This window comes from Manduca sexta, chromosome 26, assembly GCF_014839805.1.
Source record: "Manduca sexta isolate Smith_Timp_Sample1 chromosome 26, JHU_Msex_v1.0, whole genome shotgun sequence".
Taxonomy (NCBI): Eukaryota; Metazoa; Arthropoda; class Insecta; order Lepidoptera; family Sphingidae; genus Manduca; species Manduca sexta.
The window spans coordinates 16777600-16784025 of record NC_051140.1 but is presented as its reverse complement, the minus strand read 5'-3'; the positions used below and the strand labels follow the sequence as shown (position 1 = coordinate 16784025).

The 6426-nt window shown below is 32.7% G+C and overlaps 1 protein-coding gene across 4 annotated transcripts in view; it reads left to right on the top strand.

The window, feature by feature from the left end:
• LOC115453588 (cystinosin homolog) overlaps window positions 1-6426 on the top strand; it is a 58222-nt gene that overhangs the window by 10920 nt on the left and 40876 nt on the right. For 2 of the 4 annotated variants that reach the window (XM_037443090.1, XM_037443089.1), the window contains exon 1: window positions 4210-4410. The exons of 1 other annotated variant lie outside the window; for it this stretch is intronic. The gene's annotated coding sequence lies outside the window, so the exon portion shown is untranslated. Of the gene's footprint in view, window positions 1-4209; window positions 4411-6426 lie in introns of those variants that run through there. One more of the 4 variants, XM_037443091.1, reaches the window with a different exon arrangement.

Below are 6426 nucleotides of genomic sequence, written 5' to 3'. Positions count from 1 at the left end.
ATTCATTTTATAAAGATTTTAAACCTACTACAGGTAGAAATTTTGTAATAAGCGAATAAATGTAAAAAATGTCCTCCCCTGTAAAATTGTAAAATAAGCTTTTCTGCTGAAGGTGCTATATGTAAAAAATGTGTAGGAAATCATAGAACAGAACAATCACCATTGCGAGTTGCTACATTGACTTTTATTGCATGTCTCAAATATAAATCCATTTGTACGACATTTTAATTGCCATTAATTGTAAAGATGTCTCATGTAGTCACATGTCAACTACATTCATTATTATTATGATGTAACTTCTTTTGGCATGTAGCGGCGCGTGCGCATTCGACGTCACCGACATGGCCGATTCGACGGTTTGTTTTATAATGCATCGATAACAGTTTCACTTTTCACAAACACGCCTCTCGCGTGTAGAAAGCGATTGTAAATTTCCCACCGTGTGTTGATTTTATGCGTTATATGGAGAATATTATTTGCAAATTATTTCGTTATTTCTTGTCATAATAAGCAGTGATGTAGTTGACTCCTTCTACCTATGCATCTCGTAGGTCCTGATGCACTTCGTTTGGAAAAGAGATATTTTATCTCGCCGTCCCCGTTCCTTTACTTAAAGCTTTCCAACCGGGGCATAATATCCTAACATTACGGCCACCTATATTTTTTAATATCTGCATCTCCCAAAGGTAGACTGATAGAGAATACCTTCGGCATTAATATCGCCTTCATACTTTGATGTATAAAACGTGTGTAAATAAATTTATAAATTATGGATGTTATTTGCGTGGCAACTTACAATTGATTCATTTGTTTGTTTCATGATTTATTCTGGAAATAGTTCACAGTAAATTTACATAAAAATGTGTTATTTTTGGAATTATGAATACAGTCATAACGGTTAAAATTAATGATTTGCGAAAATTTTATGAAATATTTAAACCCATTAATGTTTTTTAGTTGAACACCTTTTTTAAGTTTCCCCTTGAACAATCCAGTATAAATATTTTGTTCGAAATGAAACTACGGCTTTAGATCTGTACCTATTGTGTATCAGTAAGGACGTCACAAAATCGTATTACAGGAAACAAGAGCTTATCCAACTAGTTTGCTGTACAATTGAGTGATTAAATCATTGTCATAGTTCACAATGGCTACTCGGAATCGGTTGGATCGCTTAACAATTGACCAGTCATTCCAGAGTTTTGATATATGACAAGGTATATACGTCATCTGATCAATTAAGTCCGGTATCGGAATTATCAGCCACTTGTAAGGTTTCTGACGCGTTATAATGACTCCCGTGTAATAACGACTGGGACCGTAGATACGACAATAGGCAAGGTGTTACGGTAGGCAGGGGCTTAGCTGTGTCTGTTATCGCTGAGGTTCATAAGTATTTTACTGCGGTAGATTACTCATATGTCAGAGTCCGCCTGGGTAGGTACCACCGCAATGACTATTTCTGCCGCCAAGCAGGAGTATGTAGTCATAGCTGTGTTCCGGTTTGAAGGACATTGAAGCAAGTGTAACTACTGGACATATTAAGACTTAACATATCATGTCTCAGGATGGCGAGCGCAGTGAAATGCCAAACAATACTTTGAAATTCAAAGTGTTGGATGGTATTTTCTACCGTTTATGGGGGGTCGTATCGCTTATCATCGGACGATCTTGCTGATCAAGGATCCTTTTTTATTCCTTTGAATGATTCATTAGAGTCATTCAAAGGAATAAAAAAGGATCCTTATATTGTCACAAACCTTCACGCTAATCACTACATAGTATAAAAAAAAGTCGCTTTCTCTGTCCCTATGTCCCTTTGTTCTCATCATGAGTACCGACGTTTTCGAGCTAGGATAAAATTAAAAACGCAGGAATTTATCACGCTTCCCGGCGTTGGTTACAAAAATATGGCTCTTATGCGCTGGACAGACAGAAAAGACGTAAGAGGCGGCCGGGGCGCGAACATATGTCTATTCCGTGACCCTTTCATACAAAATGTATAGAAACGTCGTGATGCAAAACATACAGAAAAGACTAAAGACTATTTTAGTCTTACGTATTTTCCGTTTGTCCAGCGCATTAAATGATAATGAATAGAATTGCCCTTTTTGCGATGTAAATAGGTTGATAGATTAGGTAGGTACGTTGGTAACTAACTAGTGTAGATTTTTTTGGCCTAAACCGTTATTGGTGTAGAAGATATTGTTTTCAGACATATCTGTGAGGAAGCTACTGATTTGAGGTTAACGATAAATTTTCGCGTGGTTTATGGGATATGCCTACTCAGAATTTAAATTCACACGAATTGATGTGGGTCGATATTTGTAGGAATATTCCTAAATATCTAAGACATGACGATTTTACATGGGATGTTGATGTTGCGCAATGCGATTTGTAATTATGCAATTTAATTAATGTTGTATACAAAAGAAATAATACTCAAATTAAAATGTCTGTGATTTATAAAATGGACAAATCCAAACATGAATATCTGTATGTTTCCAAAAACCTAAAAGTGTTTTTTTTTTGTTTGTTTTCCAATACTAATTTCCTAACTGGATTTAATCATTTTGATGAGACTCACAATGAAATTAGGACATTTCATAGCGTAAACCTTGTTATGTTTTATAAAAAAAAAAACATTATAGAAGCGTACATATGATATAGGTATCTAAAGCAATTATAATATGGTACCTTTTAAAAGTTTTCTGATCAACTAACAATGAAAAATATTGCAGAATAAAAGTCTATGTTTGTATGTAGGTATTAATTGATTCGATCTCTTCAAGGAATTAATACTTAAATTAGGTTTTTCCTCAGGTGCAATACAGAGTTTCTAAAACCTGAAAGGCATTTAAATGTGATACCTTGCGGAATTCTTGAATCACTTTTAATTCTGAGGATCAATCGGGCAACAACATTCCACAACCTCATATTGTGTTAACCCATTATGTTCTATAATTAATAATTTTAAGAATAACCTACATTAGTGGTCGTTTACTCGGTGTATTAATTATCTTGTTTTTCTTTTTCATATGATCAGAACTCCACATGAATTCTCCACATGTTTTTATTTTATTGTCCTCATGAAGTTTTTGCTTCGTTGATGAATTGCAACATTACTGATGCAATTTTTGTATGATTTTCATCGCTCGCACCCTTTAAAGGTTTTGAACAAAAAATCTTTATAATTACCTAACGAAACGTGTTTTGTAGATGTTGTGTATACGTCATACTTATTGCACAAGACGCTCCGGACATGCACCCTACGGAAGGAATGCAAAGTCATCGTTGATTATGAATTGTTCATAGTGATGCGTGACGTCATTATGGTATTAATATGTCCTCTTGTGAAATGACTATGCGTGTTTCGCTTGCAAGATATGACTTGTATTAGATCGTATGGATACTGTAAAGTTTTATTCGCAATTTCTTGGCCTTGCAAGAAATGTTTTCACAAAAAGGAAATAATCATCTAAGTTAATTCTCTTTTGCCAAAGCGTGTATAATTTTGTCTGGAATGGTTTTTATCTGTTTCTCGGTTGTATATTTCAGTACTGTTGTTTTAACAATAGTTGAACAGATTATTTTTTATAATGCCTTAGTCCGTGCCTGATAATGTAGTATAAGGAAACTGTATTTGAGTTTATCTTGAGGCAGATATCTCGGAATGTTTTTCTTAGCTTATCTTGTAAATTGTAATATATCATATAATTTTAACCCATATTTTACTACTCGTGAAAATTTTTAAGAAATTAATTTATCTCTATAGACGAATAATTTTTATAAAGATAATATTAATTTCAAAAATTGTCATTAAATGTTTAAAATAAGTGTACATATTATCCATGAAATTGAAAAATATAATTTCTAACTAAAATACCATTGATAGTCATGGGATATTTAAAATAAATGTACATATTATCCATGAATTAAAAAATACATTAGCAACTAGGAAAATATAATACAATTAAATAATAAGTTTTCTTAATTACCCCCCAACGAACCCGCAACTCTGTCTCCTGAACGTTAGGATCTATAACGACTACGACACTAATTAGTGGACGCTGAGTAATGAAGCCTGTCAGTTCAAATATTAAAATCTCCCACATAGGATGACAATGTAATTTTATAGCAACCAGTTGCAGCTATAATATAAGTCAGCATTACTCCTACACCTGTTAAATTGTATACGCTCGGGCACTTGATATACGTTCCGAGCAACGCAGCGTGTTATCATTCCGCGACTTGCCACCGGTACGGACGCACGCTTTGCTAAATTCAAAAAGTTCGATTTTCAAATATTTTCACCGCCTCAAACGTATTTTAAGAAACAGACTAAGGAAAAAATATATATTTTTGCAGTGTTTGTGCCTAGTGTTCCCGATCGGTTTTTTGTTTTTATTTGTAAGTATTTATTTTTTCTATTGCGGGTATGTTTAATGATGCCGATTTTTGTGTTCAATGTGTTTTTTGTGGCGTTTAGAATTGTTCTGTTACGGCTAATTTACTTTTTTATCGGCGTACGAGTTTTTCAAACTAATATATTATTTTCATTTTCAAAATAATAATTACAAAGTATAAAAACATTGCTTTGCAAATAATTATTAGAAGTACATGCGCATAAATTAATTGTACAAAGGAAAACGTACCGATATCATTTAAAAATAAAAAAACACGGAACTTTTTTCTATGTATTTATATCGCAAATATTGAGTTACATCTTGGTTAACGTAGTATCTTAAGATTATCTCATAAAAAGTTTTATCATTATCATTGAGTAAATATGTATCATTGGATGTATTTATACAATGTATAAAATGTAGTAAATACGGGCCTTTCAAAGGAAAGGCAAAAAGTAAAGACTTTGCCTTAATTGTTTTAAAACCTTCATATTGATATAACGCCAATTGAAATCACAAGGAACTTATTATATTTGATTTACTGTGATTACCATATTGCGAATAAAGAGCTCTATTATACGAGGACGTTTACCGTGACTTCAGTCTTTTCGAGACGAATGTGTTGTTTTAAAATATTGCGATAGGGCATTTTCTTAGTTTGGTTTATTTATTTAAAAAATGTATTTGTCTATAAATATTACTTATGTTCCAAATTTGAATTTCATTTTCCCGAGAAGGGAAGGAAAAGGAATCATAGTTTATACAGCCATGAACGTGTTCAAAATATATTGATTGGATAAAGCGTTTTGTATAGAATATAATGTTCTTTATTTTATCTGTCGTATCGAAAATATACACACAAGATATTTCTTTTACACATTCATGACTCACAATATTTCGCATAATCGTAAGTTTAATCTCCTAAAAAATATGGAGTACAAGTTTTCATGTTGAATAATGATGATTTACAAAACTATAAAACTAATTTTTAATTTTCGTATGCAGTAAACACACGTTTCTTCTTTGTTCCGAATGGGGTAGGCAGAGGTGCAACCAGTGTCTCAATTTTTGCCAAGTGTATTGTGTCCCAAATGTGATAGTGGGCGAGCCTAACGTTATATCGCGCACTAATTCAAAACTCCAGGTTGATTCTAAGCAGCAAAACCCATTATATATAAAACCCAGTATTCAGCAGAAATGATCGTGCGTTTTTTGCGAATCTCTATCCGCAGTGCATACAAATTGTAAGACCCTTAATTAAAGTGTATGTCACGCAAGTCAGTAAAAAATGATATGTTTAAGACTGGGTATTCAGTGGTTAAAGACGGAACGTGCGACCTACCAACCTAAATATGTATATTTGTACGTACAAAAAAACTGGTTAGAGATGGCAAAGGATGTCTTACTATCGTTTCTGTTTGGCAAAATTTCTTTTCAAGACTTAATGAGTTTTTGGATTAAAAATTGTAAATGTGGCTCGAAGGATATTGATCCGAATGATTAGTTTGCTTTTCGTTTCCCGAATACCAGATATTTACGAATTTTAATGTAAATTCAAAAAAGCCCAGACTAGCGAACATGTGTTGTTGAAAACTCCATGTTTCCAATAAAAGCTTCTACGACGCTTTATTCTAACGTGAACAATAATTTCAATGATACTATTATCGTTTTGGAACACACAAGACACCATTTTGAATTACGCATTTGAAAACTTCTAAAATCATCTTCTGACCTCTTCTCGCACAAGAAATCAAAAAGGCACATACTTATAACAATTCAATTGAACAATTCTTGTATAAGAGCGAATAAGTCTTACAGAAATAAATTTAAAACAAATAAACATCATACTTTTGTTTCAAAATATAGAAGTGAATGTTTGTTTACATAATAAGCCAAATAAGGAATAGTAAATTACAGCACTCGATTGTTTATTTGTAGATTTTTCTATCGATAAATGTAAAGTAACCGTTAGTGTTATATTTTAAATTATATTTATTAGGTTTTAATAAAAGCGGCGATA